Below are 24,122 nucleotides of genomic sequence, written 5' to 3' on the forward strand. Positions count from 1 at the left end.
TCAACAGGTACAGCCGCCACCCCCCCCTAGCAGCACCACCCTCCCAGCAGCCCCTCAGCCTTTGCCCCGTGCCCGCTCACCCAGGAGGGTGGGCATCACCATCACCCCAGGCACCTCAGCCCCTGCCACCTCTGCTGCCCTCAGTGAGGAGGCCATTGACCTCCTCAGGTCACTCACTGTTGGGCAGTCTACCATTGTGAATGCCATCCAGGGTGTAGAGAGGGAGTTGCAACACACTAATGCATTCCTGGAGGGCATTCATTCTGGTCAGGCTGCCCATCATCGAACCCTGCAATCTCTGGCCTTAGCACTGATGGCAGCCATTGTCTCTGTGTCTAGCCTCCCCCCTCTAACTTCCTCCACCCAGACCCAATCCCCTGTACCTCAGCCTATCCCAAGCACACCATCAGACCAGCCTGCACACACCTCAACACACAAGGGCAGCTCAGGCAAACATAGGCACCACACATCCCACAGGCACTCACACAAGCATCACCCACATACAGACACAGCAACATCCACTGCCTCCACTGTGTCCCCCTCCTCGTTGTCTCCCTCCTCCCTCCCAGTATCGTCTACACTCTCACCTGCATGCACTACCACTACAGCCACTAGGACTCGCACCAGAACACCCAGCACCACACCCCGCTCACCTGCACTCACCACCCCCACTACCATTTACACGTCCCCTGTGTCCTCTCCCAGTGTGTCGGTGACGCCCCCTCCCAAAGTACACAACGCGGGCACGCACACACCCAACATCCATCCACCTCACGACAGCCTCCAGAACATGCACCTGCACCCAAATCATCAAAAGTTACACCTCCTACAACCACCTCCTCTTCCTCCACTCCCAGACCCCCTCCAGCTACCCGTCCCAGTGTTCGTCAGAAACTTTTCCTGAGCAACGTTGACCTCTTTCCCACCACCCCCCCCATCCAATTCATAGGTCCCGTAGTAGCACATCAGCCAAAAAAAGTCCGGTACCAGTGGTGCCTGTTAGAGGTATGTGGAGTGCACCGGGCACCAGGGCAGCCAGTCTGACACGGAGCCAAAGCACAGCCAGTCCCCCCCTGTGAAGCACCAGAAGTTGGACAGTGCCCGACGGGAGAGGGTGAAGGCTCCTGCCGGCAAAGCCGCTCACAAGGGTCCCGGGGGGAGTGGCGAGTCAGCTGTGACTCCTCCCAAAGTGGGGAAGGGGCAGAAGAAAGCACCAAAGTCTAGGAAGAGCAGCACGGCTGAGAAGGCCGCCATCATCCCCGCTGCCCAGGACGCCACCGCCAGCCCCATCGTCACTGGTCAGGAGACCACCGCCAGAGTCAGTGCCCAGGATGGCAGCACAATCGTCACTGGTCAGGAGACCACCGCCAGAGTCAGTGGCCAGGAGGGCAGCACAATCGTCACCGGTCAGGAGACCACCGCCAGAGTCAGTGGCCAGGAGGGCAGCACAATCGTCAACAGTCAGGAGACCACCGCCAGAGTCAGTGCCCAGGAGGGCAGCACAATCGTCACCGGTCAGGAGACCACCGCCAGAGTCAGTGCCCAGGAGGGCCCCGGCAGCCACAGCCCCGCTGAGCAATGAGGGACCGCCATGGCACACACCGCTGCACAGGTCAGAGACAGCAAAGTCAAGCACCGCTGAACAGGGCAAGCACCGCTGAACAGGGCAAAGACCGCCATGGCAAGCACTGCTGAACAGGGCAAGCACCGCTGAACAGGTCAGAAACTGCAAAGTCAAGCACCGCTGAACAGGGCAAGCCCGCTGAACAGGGCAAAGACCGCCATGGCAAGCACCGCTGAACAGGGCAAGCACCGCTGAACAGGGCAAAGACCGCCATGGCAAGCACCGCTGAACAGGGCAAGCACCGCTGAACAGGTCAGAAACTGCAAAGTCAAGCACCGCTGAACAGGGCAAGCACCGCTGAACAGGGCAAAGACCGCCATGGCAAGCACCGCTGAACAGGGCAAGCACCGCCAACTCAAGCATCGCTAGCCCATATGCGGCAGGGGCAGTGACGGAACTGGGACCGTCACGGGGAGAGTGATGCACTCTGGGCACCAGTCCCCCTCCAGAACCAGTGGAGAAAGGCATCCACTTGAGAGACTGTGGCTTTGCACTCCCCAGGATGGTACAGTGGGCAACCCACCCAATGTAGAGACTTGTGAGACTGTGGCTTTGCACTCCCCAGGATGGTACAGTGTGCAAACCACCCACTGCAGAGACTTGTGAGACTGTGGTTTTGCACTCCCCAGGATGGTACAGTGGGCAAACCACCCACTGCAGAGACTTGTGAGACTGTGGCTTTGCACTCCCCAGGATGGTACAGTGGGCAAACCACCCACTGGAGAGACTTGTGAGACTGTGGCTTTGCACTCCCCAGGATACATCAATGGGCATGGAGCCCCGTCGTGGATCTGGTGTGGTGCTGTCATCTGGCTGAGGTGCCCCCCCTTCCCTTCCCCCTGAGGTGCCTGTTGTATTTCTATCTGATCCCCCTGCAGTGTTCTCTCCGTTTCAGGACAGGTATTGTGTGTGGGCCGCGCCCATGCATTTTGGGCCCAGTGGTCCACGGACATTGGATGGTGCATACCTGCACTACTGATCGTGATGTATATTTTTGGCATTTGTATATATTTCTGTATATATTAGCTTACTGTATTGTGCTACATTACAATGGTTGTACTCATTTCCTTTTGTCTTTGCATTCTTCCGGGGGGGTTGGGGGTTGTTACTGTGATGTTTGGAAACGTATTGGTGTGTGTGTTGTAGTAAGCGAGGGTCGGGGTGGGGGTGGGGGTGTTGCGTGTGTGTGTGTCCCTGACTTTTGCCTCCCCTATGTCGTAGGTGCAGTACTCACCGTTGTCTTCGGCGCCGCCGTTGCTGATGTTCGTAGAGGAGCAGGAAGACAATCGCAGGGAGTATTTGGAGTTCCGGCTCCATGGTGCCCTCCTTCCTCGTGTAGTGTGTTAAGGTGAGCATTTTCTCATTGAAAAGGCTGTTTCCGCTGTGTTTTTATCCACGGTGAATCCACCCCGGAAAAGGTGGTGGATTGGCCTGTTGTAATACTGTGGGCGGTACTTTGTCTTCCGCCTGTCTGTTGCCGGTGACCGCCGCTCTGTTTGTCTGTACCGCCGTGGCGGTCGGAGTCTTAAAGTGTCTTTCTATGTTGGCGCCACAGTCATAATTCCCTTTTTTTTCCGCTGGCCTGTTTGCGGTATTACCGCCGCTTTAACACCGACCGCCAGGGTTGTAATGACCCCCATGGTTTCCTGGTCCGTATTGTCCTTTTGAGCCTTCATTCTCTGGCCCACACCATCTCTCCCATGCATCCTACCCCCAAGTGCCAGTGCCCTGGGCAATTTGTGCCCACTCCCAGTGGTGGCAGGTCCATCATTGTCAGGGGTGACAAGAGGAGACTCAGGTACCTGTATTGGGGGGCACACAATGGATGAAATAGTCCTTGGGACACAGGTTTGGGGACGAATGGCTGCCTGTTGGCTGACCAGGTGTCCCTGATGTTGTTGTTGTCAGTCTCCACACATCAAGGGGTGTTGTCCTCGCTGGGGCCTTCATCCAGAGGGGTTGTGGAAGTATCTGGTATACTCTCCATGGTAACAGTGGCAAGGTTACCTGTGGGAGGAGTGGAACACACAGTTGCTGTAAGTGATACTACATGTCTAAGATTTATAATTAGTGATGTTGTGTGAGATGCACACACTGCCTTAACATGATCCCCAGAAATGACAATGACAGCTGGTTCCAATTCTTACTTCGTACAACATGTGACTCTGATATTTCAATACCATACATCATGGTAAAAGATGTAAAGTTATGTTGGTTGTTATTTGACTGCTGATATCCACGTATGTTGTCTGACTATTGACACGGGTATAAACTTTTTGTGCCTAGTGAAGTGCATGGCATGATACATGGCACACAAAGCTGCACAAATCAGAATAGTGTCAGATTAAAGATACAGTATGAGAGTATGCAATTGATATTGACCTCTATCTGGATGTGCTGCATGTGCATCCACTTGGGCATCTAGTTCCCCCCTCCCCCAGGTGAGTAAATTTCCATTTTAGGAATCTTTTTTCTAAGGGCAGTTTTATTGGGCACTCAGCTATAGCTGTGTTTTACTTGAAGTGGTAGTGGGAGTGGGCCATTGCATTGCTGTCATTGCCATAAACTGTTTCACAGAAGGATGATGGGTTACATTGGTTAGTATTTTCACATGCATGCCATCTCACATTTGGAGCACTGGTCTGGTTTCTTTATGGTAGAATACTGCCTTCTGGGAAATGTAGTGCTATCAGTCCCCAAGACCAAACATCCCATTCCCAAGGGCTGTGGACCGAGGTAAGTTTAGTGGACATGTGGCATGCCAGAGAGGGGTATTTGTGCACTTGGCACAGAGGGATGGTGGGTGGTTTGGTAATTGTGATTGGGAAAGGTGTTGAGGGAGCATGCAAGACAAAACATTTTGCTGATATATATGTTGTGGAAACTTACCAGATTCCACTCCCCCAGGTATTCCAGTCAGACCCTCAGGATGCAGTATGTCCAAGACCTTCTCCTCTCAGGATGTGAAAGTTGGGGGAGGATGTGGAGGCCCACCACCAGTTTTTAGTACTGCCAGCTGGTGCCTGGATGCTATGGACGTACCTTCCCCCTGAGGTTGTTCCACCAGTTCCTGATGCTCTCCCTTGTGCATGGACAGCCCCCTACAGAATTGACCCTGTTGACTATTCTTTGCCACAACTCCATTTTCCTGGCTATTGATGTTTGCTAGACCTGTGCTCCGAACAGGTGTGGCTCTACCCTGACAATTTCATCCACCATAACCCTCAACTCCTCATCTGTGAAACATGGGTGTTTTTGTGGGGACATGGTAGTGGTGGTATAGACGGTGAGGTAGTGTTAAACAAAGGTTTTTAAAAAAACATCGGTGATGAGGTTGTGTATTGTGTGTGATTGTAAATTGTGTGTTGTGTATGTTGAGCAGGTGTGGAATGTAAGGGTGGTGAAATGTGTATGGGTGTCAATAATATTTATCATTAATTCTGTGATAGTTGTTCCTCCTCTGTGGCTGTGAGTGGCGTTCTATTTGCAAAGGAGTGTGGGTTGTGAAGAGGTGTGTTATATAGTGGAGTGTGTAGGTGTGTCGAGTAGGTGGATGTGTCTCAGGTGTGGGATATTCAAACTATCCAATGTGGGGTGGTGTTCAGTGCCGCCAATGGTTTTCCGCCATGGAAGCACTGCTGTCTTGATTTATGGATTGTAATCTGATGGGAGGATTTTTGTCGGGCTGGTGGTGCTGGTGGTCGAACCACCTTTTTTCCATCCGCCAGTCTGAGCTGTGTACGTCTTATTACAGCAGTCAGATGACCACCAACATGGCAGTCTTTTGGCAGCTGCCACTAGGGCGGTATTAACGTCAGACCGCCAAACTCATAATGATGCCCATAGTGTGGTCTTAGTAAGAACAGCGATAGAGGCTTGCAGCCTGCCCATTGCTATCACTGGTAACCACACACATTTGCCTGCTTCTTATTCAGTAGCTTTCCTTGTCTGCCCCTCCCCTGGAGCATCACAATTTACTTCTGTCTTTCCATTGCTCACTTTAACAGAACTACTTTTTTCTTTTGTCTTAAGTACTAGAAAAGTGTACTAGAAAAGTATGCGGCCTACTGTTTTTTTAGCCTGCTTTAGCCATGCTGCACTGAATCACAAAAAAGCTATTAGCAAGGCCAATAGGTCCTATTGGCATTGCCAATGCTTGTTCACCCTTGGTCGCAGTGCCGGTATCTGGAATTGGGCCAGATTTACCAGTTAAAAGATGGGGCTTGCTGCGGTCATACAACAGTGCTGTGCTGGGCGCAACAATCCCATTTCCCTCCCTATTGATTTTCTCGTCTTGCTTCTGAGGCGCTGTCGATGGTCTCTGGCGCGTGAGGAGAGGGTGTAAATATTGGGAGTGTTTGTCAGATCGCTGATAGATTATGAGGAATTAAGCATTCAGATACTGTTATTTGGATTCCTGGTCATCTGGCCACTGACAGCCTGAATCTCCCCTAGAATTAATGAGGGAGGAAGAGGGAAAGAGAGCAAAGGAGAGAAGGAGAGGGAAGACAGAAGAGGACAATGTTTGAGAGACGCTCATAATCAAAGAGTAAATCCGTGAAACATGTCAAAATAGGTCTCAAAATCCAAGCAGAGATCATCTAAGAAAGGAACCCTCCAGAATGCCTTTTTTTGGTGGTTGTTAATGATTACGTTGTAAAGAGAACTGCTTTTATTTATTTAAATAGGATTGCACTTTCAAGTAGGCGACGGTACTAAGAGAGTGAGACACATGACAAGAAAGAGTGAGACAGGGCAAGAAATAAATTAACAGCAAGAGGAATGCGAAAGTTGAATGACAGCTGAGACCAGAGGAACAGCAAAACAGAGAAAGGGAGCGTGAATGATAGAATCGGATGACGAAAAACTACAAGTCAGGAAATCAAGAGAAAAGAAGCTGAGGAAGCAAAACGATAATGCAGACATAATTGCCTTTCAAGAGTGTAACATTTGTCCTTGTGGGACCAGGTCAATTGTGTCTTTCAACTATTTTGGTTGCATGGCAAAAAACTTTGATTAAAAGGATCCCAGATGACTAATCTTCAGACAAGCCAAGGGGGCAATCAGGAAAGACACCTTCTTCGCGTGACACCAGGCAGTAGCCTCTCTCAACGGGATCTTTGTTTTGGGGCAGCCCCTCATCACTCCCGTAACGTAATGAAGGGGATAGGATAAGGAACAGAAAGTATGGCGGGGGCTATTACTCAATAAGTAAAGCCTCGTAACTTATATATTTCCAATGTATGGAACAAAACTCCCAAACTCATTTGAGCTGTGAAGTACCGAAAACGGGACAAACCTACATGTGCCTGAAACACAGGAAATAAGTCTACAGCTCAAAAAGCATGTCCGAGACCCTTAGGTAGGGGCTGATAATTCTGCAACAGTAGCCGCTCCCAAACCAAACCCTGAAGATAGATTACTTTAATATCAACACTTGGACATGTTTTGCAAAGCCTCGCTTGTCTTTTGGAATGCAGAGGCAAATGCACGCACTAGAGCATGTTGGTGCAGCACTGACAAAACGTGGACCAGGCGAGGTGGTGATGTATGGAGAAGGTGTGGAGTAACCAGGTAGTCCTTAAGGGAGCCGAGGCCAATGCCATCACACACCAGCACCCTTGGAATGCTCAGTGCCTGCACTGTCCGCGGGTGCTGGCACTGCCCAAGCCATTGGTCCCCTAGAAGTGACTTTCTGCCAGCCTTCCATGGCACCATGGAAAGGCTGGCAGAAAGTGGAGTCGTGATCAGCAAGGCGGTGCTGACCACGACTCTGCCCACTGCCAACCCGTCGGTATCTGTGATCCCGGCGGTGCCGGCGGCCTCCTGGCAATCTGACCGGCAGAGTCGTATTCTAGCAGTTGGACCACCAGGAGTGCGGTGGTCTGCCAAAAAATAAAGTGCAACATACACAGATGGTTACGGAAAGCACTCTAATAACCTCAGAAGAGGTTCTTAGTGTATAAAACTGCAAAAAAATAGTGCGCAAAATCTTTTTTCTGAATTGAACCCATTTAAACACACAGAGGGCATCATCACAAGTCTGGCGGTCAAGAGACTGCCACCAGTTTGGTGGTCGGAGCACCAAAGGACTGCCGTCTCTGTCGGGAACAATGTGCCCGACGGGCTGACGGTGGTGCAGGTAGTAATCAGCCAGAGCAGCGCTGAAGTCAGTGCCGCCCTTCTGATTACGACCTGCTTCTTAGCCAGCTTTTTCATGGCGGTTTTAAGTCACTCCAGAATTACAAGTGCCCCTGTTATTGCTCATTCCGTTGTGCAGGAGTTGCAGCCCAGTTACAGAATCACTTAAAAGCGACACCAAATTCTGGGACATTATTATAATTGTGACAGAAAATATTCCTCATCAATGCTACAAAGTAATCTCCAAATGTCTGAGAAATAGGTGTCCAATTCCATGATTTCTGTGATGTTCAACACTGTGCCAAGCTTTGTCCGCCACGGGGTGCACCCCAGCCGTAACTAAGGGTGCCTACTGCTACCTTCTACTTAACTAAGGGTTGGCTGATAGTCTGTGATAGTTTCTCATTGGCCAAGCGTCCCAGGATGTCCTAGGACGTTTCACTAGTCCCTTATAAAAATCAGTGCTTACCCCCTTCTATGGAACTTTACTTTCATCACTTGCAGTGAATGACACATTCTGTGAGGAGAGTTGCATGTGTGCGTGCAATGTCGTGCAGTAAGAGGTGTCAGAAGGAGAGTGCCTTCACAAAGTTGTGGTTGCTGTACAAGTTCTCTTTGTCCTTTGCTTGTGAAACTAACAATCAAGATGAGCATTGCCCTTGTGGCTTTACACTGAATTCTGAAAGGACCTGAGGTGAGCTGGAGGTACATAGATCTACTTGTCACCAGCCACTTTCTGTCTGATACAGCATTTGTGTTCCCTTCTTCCCATCCTCTATTGTGCTAGACTTCCCTCAGCAAGCTGAGGACCTTGGCTGAAAGTGTCTGCCATCACTCTAAACAATAGGCAAGGGTGCACAGAGTAATAATACACATACCACACAAAAGGTTCACTGACAAAATATGGTAACCCTAAATATCGTGATACAAAAATATCGAGCACAAAAATATAATTATCCTGTACTTATAATTAAAAATACAAAAATATTGGGGAAAAAATAGCATTTTACACTATTGAAAAATATAGGTTTTTTAAGACATATATAGTTAAAAATATGAAAACTATAAGGGCCTTATTATGAGTCTGGCGGTCAACAGACCGCCAGACTTACGATGGCGATTGGACCTCCGCAGTTGCAGACCCGCCAATTTACCACCATCCGCGCCAGGATCTCAGATTACGACGGAATGATGGCAGTGCAGGTTGTAATCAGCCAGGGTGGCGGTGAAATCAGCACTGCCCTGCTGATTACAACATTGTTCTCCGCAAGCCTTTTCGTGGTAATTCAACTGCCATGAAAAGGCTGGCGTAGGTACAAGTGCAGGGGGCCACAGGGGGCCCCGCACTGCCCACGTCCGTGGCATGGGCAGTGCAGGGGCTACCCCGCCCTTCACCCTTGAAATACTCACTGTCTGCCCCCTGCATGCGGCAGCATTGCTGCTGGCTCTATTATGAGCTGGCGGCAATGCTGCTGCACCTTTACCACTGGGCTGATGGACCGGAATCTTGGTTCTGGCTCGTCAGCCCAGTGGGAAATTCGTAATAGGGCTGGTGGGGAGACCACCACCTCAACAACGGTCTCCTCACCACGGGTCTGGTGGTCGGCAAAGCCAACCACCAAACTTGTAATCAGGCCCTAAATATATTAACATGTAACAGTAATAAAAAGTAAATTAAATATATTTAAACAATATAACAAAAAATTTATATATATACTCATTTAAACAAACACACACATGTAAGTTTATTTACACATATATAATTTAAAACTATTATTAGAATAATAATTTAATTTATATTATAATTCACTGTTTTTCAAATTTAATAATATAACAAGTATACACATATATATATTTATATATATGTATATACATATAAATATATATAAACACAATAAACTAAAAACTGTGATAAATAAACTGGAATTTTTTTTAAAAACATACCAGTTTAATTACACATAAAAAGTAAACAATATAAAAATATATTATATATTGCAAACATTACTAATTAAAAAATATATTTTAAAAATACACAGAAATATAATAATAGTATTTATTTAAACAATATAAACAAAACTATACATTTCTAGAAATAATACATAGAATATTCCCACTCCAGTCTTTGCAAGCGTGGGGAAAGCATTGGACTCAGGAGGGGTGAAATTGACTATTGCCACTCCAGTCGATGCAACAGTAAGGAAAGTGTTAGACTCTGGAGGGGTAAAATTTACTATTCCCACTGCAGTCGGTGCAACAGTAAGGAAAGTGTTGGACTCAGGAGGTGTAAAATTAACTATTCCCACTGCAGTCTGTTCTACAGTAGGGAAAGTGCTGAACTCAGGAGGGGTAAAATGTACTATTCACACTCAAGTCTGTGCAACAGTAGGGCAAGTGTTTGACTCGAGGGGTAACATTCACCATTCCCACTCCAGTCTGTGCAACCGTAGGGAAACTGTTTGACTCAGGAGGGGGGAAATTAATTATTTCTCCTCCAGTCAGTGCAACAGTAAGGAAAGCATCGGACTCAGCAGGGGGAAAATGTACTATTCCCACTCAAGTTGGTGCAACAGTAAGGAAAGTGTAGGACTGTGAGGGGGGGGGGTAAAATTTACTACTCCCACTCCAGTTGGTGCAACAGTAGGGAAAGGTTTGGGCTCCGGAGGGGTAAAAATTACTATTCCCACTCCAGTCTGTGCAACAGTAGGGAAAGTACTTCTTTTCAAACACATACCTTATTTTATTACAAGTAATAATTTCATAAAATTAGAAAACTATTAACATAAAATTAAATATATACATGAACCCCCTACCTGCTGGGCCTTTTTCCCCCCAATGCGGTGCTGCGCCAAAAATGGCAGCACTGCGCTGCACCACTTTGGAAACACAGGCATGAGCCATATTTAGCGGAATACGGCACACCCCTACGGTTCCCCCTGTGCTGGTGCTGAATTAAGCTACCTAGCGCCACCATAGTGCAAAGGTTTCTGCATTGAGGGTATAGATTGTTTATGTGCAGGAAGTTGTCCCTAACTGCTCATAAACAATCGTCCATGGAATTTTGCTTCTTCTATGTGTGCTGCAGGATGCAGCACACATAGAAAAAGCAAAAGAGAGGAGGAATGAAAGCATTCCTCCTCGTTTTGTGACGCTAAGGCAGGGTCAAAAGCAATTGCGGTGGAATGCCCACAACAATACCTATTGCACTCCCTTCTGACACAGAAAACTGCATCAGAGGGACCAATATTTACAAGGAGGTGTAACGCCACAAAAAAGTGGTGTTACACCTCCCTGTAAATATGAAGCAGTGCTTAGCATCACGAAAAGTGACGCTCCGATGGAACAAAGGGCTCTTAAATATGCCCCCAGAGTTTGTGAGTTCCCCTGAAGAAATTAGCCAAAATACAGTTAGACTTTGTTTTTTGTTTTTTAAAAATGGGGAAAAAAGTGCTGCAGAAGAAAGCCTCTGTTTTTCCCCCTGAAAATGGCAGCAACAAAGGGTTTGCGGTGCTAAAATCATCATCTTCAGAGCTTCCAGGAACAGGCAGACGAGAATCAGAAAACCAAATTTTTCAACACGTTTGGCATTTTACTGGGACATACATAATTTTTTTTTATTTTTGTGCTTTCAGCCTCCTTCCAGTAAGTGACAGAAATGGGTGTGAAACCAATGGTGGATCCTGGACAGCTAAATATTTCAGAAAAGTAGACAAAATACTGAATTTAGCAAGGCGTCATTTGTGTAGATCCTTCAAGAGTTTCCTATAGAAAGTAACAGTTGAAATAAAAAGAATATTAAAACTGAGTTGAAAAAAACAGCCCTTTCTGATTATGTTTTCTTCCGTAACTTTTTCCAACTATGATCGATTTTCAAAAGCAATATACTGTTATGTTTGCTGGACCCTCCTGGTTGTGGTGATATATAGGTATTTTAGGGTCATGAAGAACCCAAACTACTCATAGACAATAAATGAGCTGCATTTAAAATGGGGTTTTATTGTATACCTGGTATACAGCAATTCATTTGGTAAAATATAAAGAGTGAAAAATAGGTATGAAGGAAACCTATGTATTTCCAAATTGGGCACAAGTTAAGGAGTTTAGAAACAGTGTTTATTTGCACATCTCTGAATTCGGGGGTCCCCATACTAGCATGCGAGTTACAGGGCATTTCTCAAAATGGCTTCTTTCTTACACACTATCTTGTATTTGGAAGGCAAAAACGTAGAGAAAGACAATTTGCAATAACTTTTGTTCTTCAATTCTGTGTTCCTCTAAGTCTCCTGATAAAAATGGTGCCTCACTTGTGTGGATAGGCATAGTGATCGCGACAAAAAACGCTCCAAAACGCAACATGGACACATCACATTTTTTCTAAATTGAAAAATGATGGGTTTTTTTTTGCAAGGTAGCTAGCTGAGGATTTTGGGCTGTAGCTCAGTCGGCATCTATGGAAACCTACTAAACCTATACATTTATGGAATGTAGACACCTAGGGGAATCCAGGATGGGGATCTCACTGGGTTCTGTCACCCAGAATCCTTTGCAAACCTCAAAATTAGGCTAAGAAAACACTCTTTCCTTACATTTCGGTGCTGCAAAGTTCTGGAGTCTGAGGGGAGCCACAAACTTCCTTCCACCCAGCATTCCCCCAAGTCTCCCGATGAAAATGGTACCCCACTTGTGTGGATAGGCCCCGTACTCGCAACAGGAAATGCCCCAAAACACAACGAGGACACATCACATTTTTCTAATGAAAACGGACACGTTCTTTGCAAAGTGCCTAGCTGTAGATTTTGGTCTCTAGCTCAGCCTGCACCTAGGGAAACCTACCAAACCTATACATTTATGGAAAGTAGACACATAGGGGAATCCAGGATGGGGTGCCTTGTGGGGCTCTCTACGGTTCTGTCACACAGAATCCTTTGCAAACCTCAAAATCTGGCTAAAAACAAGTTTTGCCCATATTTAGGCGATGGAAAGTTCTGGAATCTTTGGGAAGCCACAAAATTCCTCCCACCTAAGATTCCACCAAGTCTCCTGATAAAAATGGTGCCTCACTTCTGTGGGTAGGCCTAGTGTCGGTGACAGGAATAGATCACACAACAGTCAATGTTAGTCCTTATACGAGGGCGACTGTTGACCCTGGGATGATCCATTCCTGACACAGGCACTAAGCACAGGCACTCAAGTGGGGTAGCAATTTTATTAGGACAAGTGGGGAAACACTGGGTGGTAGGAATTTTTGTGGATCCCAGCTTACTCCTGTAGCTTGTGTTACGGAAATGCACGAAAAAATAAATTGGTTTTTCAACTTTTCAGCTTTGCAGGGTATTCTGGGTAAGAAAACTTTGGGGAATCCACACTTATTACACCTCCCTGGACTCCCTTGGGTGTCTAGTTTCCAGAAATGTCTGGGTTTAGGGGTTTGGTAGGTTTCCCAATATGGCTGCCGAACCCAGGACCAAAAACGAAGGTGCCCGCCATACAAAACCAGATTGTTTCGTGCTAGATAATTTTGATGTCCCCACAATACGATTTGGGTGGTGGAATTTGGGGCTGAACTAAATTGGGGCGGTCCCAAGAGAGAACTCTGTCTGTGCCTGCCCCTGCACGCACCTGCTCTCTGGGTTGGGCTAACCTGCTGTTGTCCCGCTGCACAGACTGTGCTTGTGAAGGGACAGCAAGACTGTCCTCATCACCTCCCTCAGAATCAGTGGAAGAGGAGTTGTCGGATGGGACTACTCCAACTGAAAAATCACTCCCAAAGTCTGCTCCATTGTCCTATCCCTCAGATGCTGTCTCAGTATCTGCTGCCTCAGTCTCTGATACTACATCAGAGCTGTCCTCCATAACCTGAGTTAGGGCTTGAGCAGCAGTCATCCGAGACACCACCTCTGCTACTGTCTAAACTGCCCCTCTAAAACACTAGCCTGCATAGACAGTCACAAAATTTCTTGTGGGTGTGTATGTGATGTGTGCAACAGTAAAGGTCAGTCACCTTACCTTTGCTTCTTCCCTCAATCAGCAGGTTCTCTGAAGACACTGAAAAAAACAAAAAAGACACACTAATACTTCACCTTGCAACATACCCATCGTGGTGCCTGTGGCACCCAGTCCAATAATCATTTTTGGTGCTCCCACTCCCATGACCTCCTCCTCGGATTCCCTCACTACCACCCAGCACCTAGGGAAACCTACCAAACCTATACATTTATGGAACGTAGACACCTTGTGGAATCCAGGATGGGGTGACTTGTGGGGCTCTCACTGAGTTCTGTCTACCAGAATCCTTTGCAAACCTCAAAATTGGGCTCAAAAACACTCTTTCCTCACATTTCGGTGCTGCAAAGTTCTAGAATCTCAGGGGAGCCACAAGCTTCCTTCCACCCAGCATTCCCCCAAGTCTCCCGATAAAAATGGTACCCCACTTGTGTGGATAGGCCCAGTGCTTGCAACAGTAAATGCCCCAAAACACAACGTGGACACATCACATTTTTCTAATGAAAACTGATGCGTTCCTTGCAAAGTGCCCAGCTGTAGATTTTGGCCTCTAGCTCAGCCTGCACCTAGGGAAACCTACCAAACCTATACATTTATGGAATGTAGACACCTAGGGGAATCAAGGATGGGGTGACTTGTGGGGCTCTCTCAGGTTCTGTCACCAAGAATCCTTTGCAAACCTCACAATATGGCTAAAAAACATGTTTTCTGCATATTTCGGAGATGGGAAGTTCTGGAATCTTTGGGAAGCCACAAACGTCCAGCCACCCAGCATTCCACCAAGTCTCCTGATAAAAATTGTACCTCACTTGTGTGGGTAGGTCTAGTGTCCGTGACAGGAATAGATCACACAACAGTCAATGTTAGTCCTTACATGAGGGCAACTGTTGATCCTGCGATGATCTATTCCTGATGCAGGCACTAGGCACAGGAGTTCAAGTGGGGTAGCATTTTTATTAGGACAGGTGGGGAAACACTGAGTGGTTGGAATTTTGTGGATCTCAGCATACTCCTGTAGTTTGTGTGACAGAAATGCAAGAAAAAATAAAGTTTTTATTCAACATTTTAGCTTTGCAGGTTATTCTGGGTAAGAAAACTTTGGGGAATCCATACAAGCCACACCTCTGTGTACTCCCTTGGGTGTCTAGTTTCCAGAAATGTCTGGGTCTGGGGGTTTGGTAGGTTTCCCTATATGGCCGCCGAGCCCAGGACCAAAAACGCAGGTGCCCGCCATACAAAACCGGGTTGTTTTGTGCTAGATAATTTTGATGTCTCCACAATACGATTTGGGTGGTGGAATTTGGGGCTGAACTAAATTGGGGCGGTCCCAAGAGAAAACTCTGTCTGTGCTTGCCCCGCAATCACCTGCTCTCTGGGTTGGGCTAACCCGCTGTTGTCCTGCTGCACAGACTGTGCTTGCGAAGGGACAGCAGGACTGTCCTCATCACTTCCCTCAAAATCACTGGAAGAGGAGTTGTTGGATGGGACTCCTCCAACTGAAAAATCACTCCCAGAGTCTGCTCCATTGCCATGTCCCTCAGATGCTGTCTCAGTATCTGCTGTCTCAGTCTCTAATACTACATCAGAGCTGTCCTCCATAACCCGAGTTAGGGCTTGAGCAGCAGTCATCCGAGATACCACCTCTGCTACTGGCTAAACTGTCCCTCTAAAACACTAGTCTACGTAGTCATAAAATTTGTTGTGGGTGTGTATGTGATATGTGCAACAGTAATGGTCAGTCACCTTGCCTTTGCTACTTCCCTCCATCAGCAGGTTCTCTGAAGACACTGAAAAAAACAAAAAAGACACACTATTACTTCACCTTGCCACATACCCATCATGGCACCTGTGGCACCCAGTCCAATAATCATTTTTGGTGCTCCCACTCCCATGACCTCCTCCTCGGATTCCCTCACTACCACACAGCAAAAGTGCCCTTCATCCCTCCATAGCCCCCTTGCACATACATTTCATTTGTATTAAAGCACAGGTAATGGCTAGCTTTACTAATCCACTCAGCTATTCACATAAAGTACAGATTTGATCTTTGCAGCAGGCATATAAACCCTCTGCGCGATTTATGGCATCTAAACTGCAACTAGACAAAAGTCCGATCTTTCTCAAGCAGAAACATAATCACAAGAGTTATCTTGACTTTTTTATTGATGCCTAAAAGCTACGGTTGAAGTTCATCTGTTTAAGTATATATATATATATATATATATAGCCTTATGTACATGTAAAGAGATCACTTTTATATGTGTGTGTGGTTTCCCTGGGGGCCAATCACAGCCCCAGGGAAACCACACATGCATTGACAGAAGTGATCTTGCTATAAATATATATATATGTATATAGAAAGCTATATTTACATATAGAGAGAGATAGATTTCTCTCCCCTACAGTCAGTCTCTCTCTCTCTCTCTCTCTCTCTCTCTCTCTCTCTCTCTCTATATATATATATATATATATATTTATTTTTATTTAATAGTTGTGTGGTTTCCCTGGGGGGGGGGGGGGGTGGCGGGTGGCGACCGTGGCCCCCAGAGAAACCACACATCCATTAAAAAAAAATTGCCCTCACAGGGGCTCAGCCCTGTCAGTTTCATTTTTTTTAAATTGATTATTTGTTGTTTTTAAACTTATTTTTAACCCCTGAGGGGGGGCGATTGTACCCCCAGGGGTAAATGTACTTATTTGTTTCAGAGGGGCCAAACCCCCTAAGTGTAATCCCTGGTGTCTAGTGGGGTTTCCTGGCCGTGTATCGCAGCATGGAGAATCTCCCCTTTCAAACGAGGCCTTCCTGAAAGGTGGGGAGGCCCTTTTGGGCCCATTTTTCCCACCGGAGCAGAAAGAGGCCTTTTACCTGCTGCTTCCTGCTCCAGTAGGGAAAACAAACTGTGACGTCAGAGCGCCTTGCGGTGCGCTGACGTCGCAGTAGGGTGGGTGGAGTGGGGCTTGAGACACGGAAGCGCTTCTGTGTTTCCTGAGGGAGTTTTAAATAAAAAACAAATCCTCCGGTTCAATGCACCGGATGATTTTTAAAACCCCTCCCTGGCGTCGGCCACTGGTCGTGGCCTGCATCAGGGGAGGTGTGCGTGCGTCGACAAGTGACCGACAAATGCACCTATAGGGTTCAAAAGAATTAAATAATTATATAAGAGAAAAGTTATATAATAACTATTTCATTAAATTCCCACACTATAGTAGCACATCAAACATATCTAAATATAAAACAAATTATAATAGTTATACAATTTACATAATTAATTAACAATTAACTAATTATAAATAAATAATTTATTATTAATCAATTATTATTTAATTAACTTCACACCCTATACACCTACGAAACCCAACAACCTGCAACTCAAAATTAATTTGAAAATTATACTAACTACACAATTTACATAATTAATAAAAAATAAATTAATAATTTATAAACAATTACTAATTTATTATTTATTATTACATTAACTTTCCACCGTATACCCCAAAAAACCAACAACCTCCACCTAAAATATAACTTAACAAATATTATTTATGTAATGTGCATACTTAATTAATAATAGTAATAATTTAAAAAAATATACATTAATTATACTTAATTAACTTCCCACTCTGTACTCCTACAAACCTCACAACCTGCTACAACACAATAAATTCCTATTTTACAATGAAATTAAAAATAAAAATAACTTAAAATCAAAAACTATATTTCAAAACATTAAATACAATTATACAAACAATATAATACAGACAATTAAAATATTATTTAAACAGATAAGGAAACTTAAAAAATTATAATTCTTACCTTAAAACATCCATATTTTTGTCAATATTTCCGCACATGATATTTCTGTGTCACGATATTAAAAACTCAATATTTCTGCAACTCAGTATTTTTAAATCGATACTTTGTCCGAACACGCACACAAAAACAAGAATGACCTTCAGACTGCAGTCCTGTGCTGTTTCCAGGGCTCTGGAGAAACTTTTGCTGGCCCTGGGAAAGAAAGTAAATGACATTTTCAAACGCAAATAATGCTAAAAACTTGAACATTAAATAAAGGAAGCAATCAATCACCTGAAGTTCATTCAAACACTTTAACTGTCCACCTCCTGCCATCCAAATGCAATAAAATCAATTAATCATGCCTCATAAATCAGTTGACGTACAAGATTCCCTGCTGCCCTGATCCTGTAGATGCAATGAGGAGAACAGTACCATTGTGAGGTCCTCTCTAATGGCATTAGAAATGCGCACTGGTGTGCCACAGTGCATTCTGGGAATAGACAGTGGCTATCATTTTTCTGCTGATGTTGTCTTTCTGGGCCATGTACAAAATTATGAATATTTCTAGATATTTATCTCCTATTGGTCACCTTCAGATCTTCCAACTTGACTATTCTAGTGCAGCGTGGACCTGTAAGACTGGCCCTTCTAGTTTAAAATCACAACAGTGAATATGATAATATAGTGGCTGTTTAATTTGTTAAAGAAAAAGAAGCTTACATGCAGGTACCCAAAGTTTTCTTAGAGCCGCCCTGGCACTACCAATTGCCAGAGTTGCTGAATACCAAGGCTACCTAGTCTCTAGTCCTCTAAATGCATCTTTCCTCTACCACCTAACACTCCCACTCTCTTTTTCTCACGATTCAATGTTCTTATTTGCCCCTGCATTCTCACTTTGTCACTATTTTCATATCTTTACTGTTGGAAATGGCCCTTTCTGCAGGGTCATCCCCAGACTTTTCTGCCTTCCTCCTATTTTTCTGACCTCATTTTTACTGGCCTTTAGGATTCTGGGCACTTTACCGCTGCTGACTTGTGTTAAAGCGCAGGTGCTCTGTACTCTAAACATGGTAACATCAGCTTTTCTACAACTGGCATATATAATTTACTTGTAAGTCCCTAGTAAAGTGCTTTATATGAGCCCTGGGCCTGTACATTAAATGCTGCTAGTGGGCCTGCAGGACTGATTGTGCCACCTCTATAGTAGCCTTTCAAACATGTCTCAGGCCTGCCACTACAGAGCCTGTATGTGTAGCTTTAAACTGCCATTTTGATCTGGCAAGTGCACCCATTTGCCAGGCCCAAACTTTTCTTTTTATTACATATAAGTCACCCATCAGGTACACCCTAGTTAGCCCCAAGGGCAGGGTGCAGTGTATTTAAAAAGTTGTTCATGTACTTTTTAGTTTAACATGTCATGGTAGTGAAAAACTGATAACTTTGTTTTTGACTACTACTAGACCCATCTCTTCCATAGGTTAACATTGGAGTTACCTTGAAGCAGCCTTTAAGTGTAACTTCCAATTGGGAAAAGATAGAAATATGTAGTTTGGTATCTCTGGACTCACAATTTATAATCACAACATATTGTGAAGTCGGATTTGAAACTGTAAGTCTGAAAATGCCACTTTTAGAAAAGTGGCATTTTCTTACTTTAACCATTCTGTGACTCTGCCTGTCTCTGAACACATCTGTGTTGGGTGACAGCTGGTCTCCCTGCATTCTCTCTAGACAGCCACACATAATGGGAGATTAGGTGTGACCTGATGGGCCCTAATGGACCATTAACTGGCTTGATGGGGGGCAGAGCTCAGTACTGCCTCACTTACACCTGAATAGGGCTGTGCCTCTCCCCACACAATTACAATAGGGAGGTTATGCAAAGGGCTGCATAACCCCTCTATACAGTGTCTGGAGCCAGGGGAGGAAGGGCAGAGACCTTGAGATCCTCAAAGGCCTCTTTGAAGTCTCCCCCAGTTCGAAGGCCCCTTTGGATATATTTACTGGACCCCAAACCCCACCAAATCAGAACTCTTATGGAACCAAGGACACAAAGCCAGGAAGAAAGACTGCTGTGCTGCCAGGAGGGATGGCCACTCTGCAACTGCCTTGCTGTGCTGGCCTACTGCTTGCTGTGTGCTGTAGGAAGGATTGCCACTTTTCTACTTGCTTTGCTGTGTTGGCCTGCTGCCTGCTGCTTCTTGCCTGCAAGACTGGAATTGTTCTCTACATCCTTGCACCCAAGAATCTCCAAGGGCTTGTTGGCTGGCCTCCTGTCCTAGTGCCATCTCAGGGACATCAAAGACTGTCTGCAACTTTCCTGGTGCTGCTGGACTCTGCATCTGTGAGTCCTCTCTTGCCTGGGGTGCCCCCTCCAGTCCTGGGCCTCAGATGTGGGTTTTAACAGCCTTTCCCCTCTCAAAGTTGACACAAACTGGGACTTTGCGCCATTCGGAACTGCCGCATCACCCCTCCGTTGACACAGTGGCTGCTCGACGACATCACCTCGAAACCCACCGCGGCTCGGCGCTGACGTACATCAGATCCACAATCTACTCATCTCGATAACGATGCCAAGCACATCTCTATGACAACGCAGTTCGATTCACTTCCTCAGAGTGTGACAGTGACGCACGACTCCCTTTGCGTGGCTCAATGGCAATGCAGCGGACTCTTGACGTCAACAAAAGCTCCAGAGAAGATACTGTTTTATAGGAACCTCTCTAGGTCCTTTAGCCAGTCTTCCCTCCATCATGGTTGGCCTGGACTTTGGATGTGCACTGGTCCCTTGAGGCCTCAAGTAACCTTTTGACAGCTAATGACTTCTAAGATCGTTTTTTACATTTATCTTTAAGATCTCTTTTATTGATTTAAGATGAAACAGAAGAACAATACATCTCCCACCTATATCCATAGGCTGGTAGGGAACACAGTTAGGGCAGGGGGGAAAGGAGGAAATGGGAAAAGGAGAGTGGGTAGTAACACCTGCAATTGCAATTACTAAAATGCAACACACAGCGGGTAGGCTAAAATGTAAACGAGGCAAGTAGTCACCTCCCATTGGAATCACATTAGCCTAGCTCAGCTAAGGTGGGAAAACTTCAGGGGTGGTTAGTCGGAAAAACGTAAATATAAGAGGCATGTCAGTTCCCTGAATTTGTCTGACAGATAGCAGATACACGGCCCCCAAGTTTTATCAAAGAGGGGCAGTAGACCAGCTGCAGATGCTGTCAATTTTTCCATCCCCATTATTACCATATTTATGTAGCCAATCAGTGTGTGTTGGAATGACGTCTGAACCCCATCGGGAGAGTGGTAGTTGTTTAGCCACACCTAGGGCCAATGTAATTGTGTGACCCTTAGGTGATCTAAGGGGGTATGTTTGTGGGTTTGGAAAACCTAATAATACATAACTGGGAAATCTTGGTAAGGTGGTGTTGTAGATTTCATCCACAGCTTAGAGGACGATTTGCCAAAAAGCAGCAACTTTTGGACATTGCCACAGAATGTTTGTAAGTGTGCCCTCTTGTCTACATTGGCGCCAACATTTGATGTCACCAGTTGCCCTCCACCTTGCAATCCTCACCGGTATAGAGTATAAGTTGTGGGCTATTTTAAAAACATTTCTTTAGTATTTGTGACACGCACTGTGACCCGTGCTCGTTGTAGGACATGACACCACTCTTTATCTGTAAATGGACAGTCACATTCCATCTCCCATCTATGCCTTGCTGACGTTTTTGGCAATACAGGAGGTACAAATAAAAATGCGTATGTATCAGACAAAAGTCACCTATCTGACATACAGTTAAGTAACCATCATTCAAATCACGAGGGGTCTGCTCGCGTATGGGCGGATCGCAGAAGAGGCTACCCAGTGCCGAACTGCCAGGTACTGCCAGAAGGCTGTGGCCAGGAAACCATAAGCTTCTTGAAGTCGGGCAAAGTCCATGACCCCATCCGCATCAAAGAGGTCGCCAATTGTTTTGCAATTAGATTCCTGCCAGACAGCAAATGATGAAACGTTCTGTGCAGGTGGAAAGTCTGGGTTTCCGATGAATGGAGTCTGCGGGGAAACAGATGTGGACAGCCCCCTTCTAACCTTCACCTTATCCCAGGTTCCAAGCATAGAACGTAGAATTGGGGAGATGTATACCCCTGGTAGGTGGTGTTTCTTTGGCAACCATTGTATTTTCCAGATATGTACACCGGTCACAGCTTGGTCGATAAAACACCAATGTTTCTCTGTGTGTGGCTGTGTCTATTCAACCATATAACACAGCTGGTCCACTTGGTAATAGCTCAGCAAATGTGGGACTCCCAGCCATCCCTCGGCCTGGGGCAGGTAGGCCTGGGCCTTCACCATTCAGGCCTTCCTGCGATCCCAGATGTACTTCCATATGTGGGTTTGTAATTTGCCCAGCAAGTTGGGGGGTACCTGCAGAGGCAGAATCTGCATAATGTAGAGCACCTCAGGTAGGAGTGTCATCTTAACCGCTGCCAGGTGGATAGGCCAATAGAGGCCATGGGGGTCATTACAACATCGGCGGTAAAAGCCGCTTACCGCCGTGCAGAAGACCGCCAAGACACCGCCGCGGCCACGGAATTCCGCCACAGCTATTATGACCCACATCTCGAAATCTGACAAAATTCAGACACCCACACTAGTCCGCCACACCAAAGGTCAGTGATAAACTGGCGAAAACAAAACCGACACCGTCACGCCAACAGAAATACGTCCACGCTATCACAACCCACGAATCCACACGGCGGTCTTTCAACCGCGGTATTCCATTGGCGGTACACACCGCCGCGCTTAAAATACACACACATTTACAAAACACCACCACATTGGACAATTACAAATACACACATCTGATACACATACACACACCACTCCCACACACCTAATACTATATAAAACACACACCCACATCACCCACAAACCCCTACGACCAAAATTCACGAACGAAGGCCAGAGAGAGACACCACCATCCACAAACTAGGATCCACAGGCACTCAACACCATCACCCACACAACTTCCACGCACAAAAGACCACACACCACTCCATATCACCACACTTATCACCACACACACCACCCCACACATCACCCACACCACCCCATGGCACGGCAAAGACACCCCAGGTTCTCCGAGGAGGAGCTCAGGGTCATGGTGGAGGAAATCATCCGGGTAGAGCTACAGCTATTTGGAGCACAGGTGCAGCACACCTCCATTGCAAGGAAGATGGAGCTATGGCGAAGAATAGTCGACAGGGTCAACGCAGTGGGACAACACCCAAGAAATCGGGACGACATCAGGAAGAGGTGGAACGACCTACGGGGGAAGGTGCGTTCCATGGTCTCAAGACACCACCAGGCGGTTCAGCGGACTGGGGGCGGACCCCCACCTCCTCACCCACAACTAACAACATGGGAGGAGCAGGTCTTCGCGATTATGCATCCTGAGGGCCTCACAGGAGTCGGTGGAGGAATGGACTCTGGTAAGTCAAACCTTTAACTACCATATCCCCCACCCTACCTGCATGCCATCACATACCCCCACCCTCACCCTCACCCCCATCACTCCAACTCCTCACAAATGTCCCAATATCACAAACCACCCATCCCAACACCAAGCCCTGAATGCAACAACAAAGCATGGACTCCCATCACTAAAGCATGCCCACTGCACATACCCATACACCCCCCTAAACCATCATCACACAAGCCCCCACACAGGAATGCAAGCACTGGGATACACGGTCACCCACCCATTGCACACCATGACACACACAGATGCAATAATCATGCTTTTCCACCCCTGCAGGACTACTACCCAACGTCACCAGACAGGAGGGTCCAGACATCTCCACCCCACCCACAGAAGAGGCCCACAGTGATGACAGCAGCTCTGTCCAACTGGATCTAGATGAGCAGCCCGGACCATCGTAGGCATCGGGACAGTCGGTTCCCCTCACACAGGCACAGGCCACCACAGACCTTCCACCCTCTGGTAACACCAGCACAGCACCCACCCAGCGGGCCCATACCTCCGTCCCCAGGACATGTCAATCAGCTGTGTGTCCACCACTACAGGGAACCCAGGATAACCCACCACCCCAACAACAACAGGGACCTGGGGGCAGTGGCAGTGGGCACACAGTCCAGGGGACGGAGGTCCAGGAACACAGGGGAACTGGGAGGGCTGCTGTGCGACGGGGGCGGACAGGCCAAGGGAACCCACTCTCCACGAGGCCCTCTCCTCCATCATGGGAGCATACCACCACTCCCAGGAGACGATGGCAACGGTCCTGGCCAAGTTTCAGGAGACCCAGCGCATGCAGGAGGAACAGTATATGGGCTTCAGGGAGGAACTCAGAACCATCAGCTCCGCCCTGGGCACCATCGTAGGGGTGCTGAAGGAAATACTCAACACCAGGAGGGACACTGTGGCACTACAAGGGGCCCCTGACACTAGCATGGACGATGAACTGCCCACCACCTCCGCCGGCGCTAGTGGACAGGAGGCACCGCCACAGGACCACCCACCAGCACCC

Source organism: Pleurodeles waltl, chromosome 6, assembly GCF_031143425.1.
Source record: "Pleurodeles waltl isolate 20211129_DDA chromosome 6, aPleWal1.hap1.20221129, whole genome shotgun sequence".
Taxonomy (NCBI): Eukaryota; Metazoa; Chordata; class Amphibia; order Caudata; family Salamandridae; genus Pleurodeles; species Pleurodeles waltl.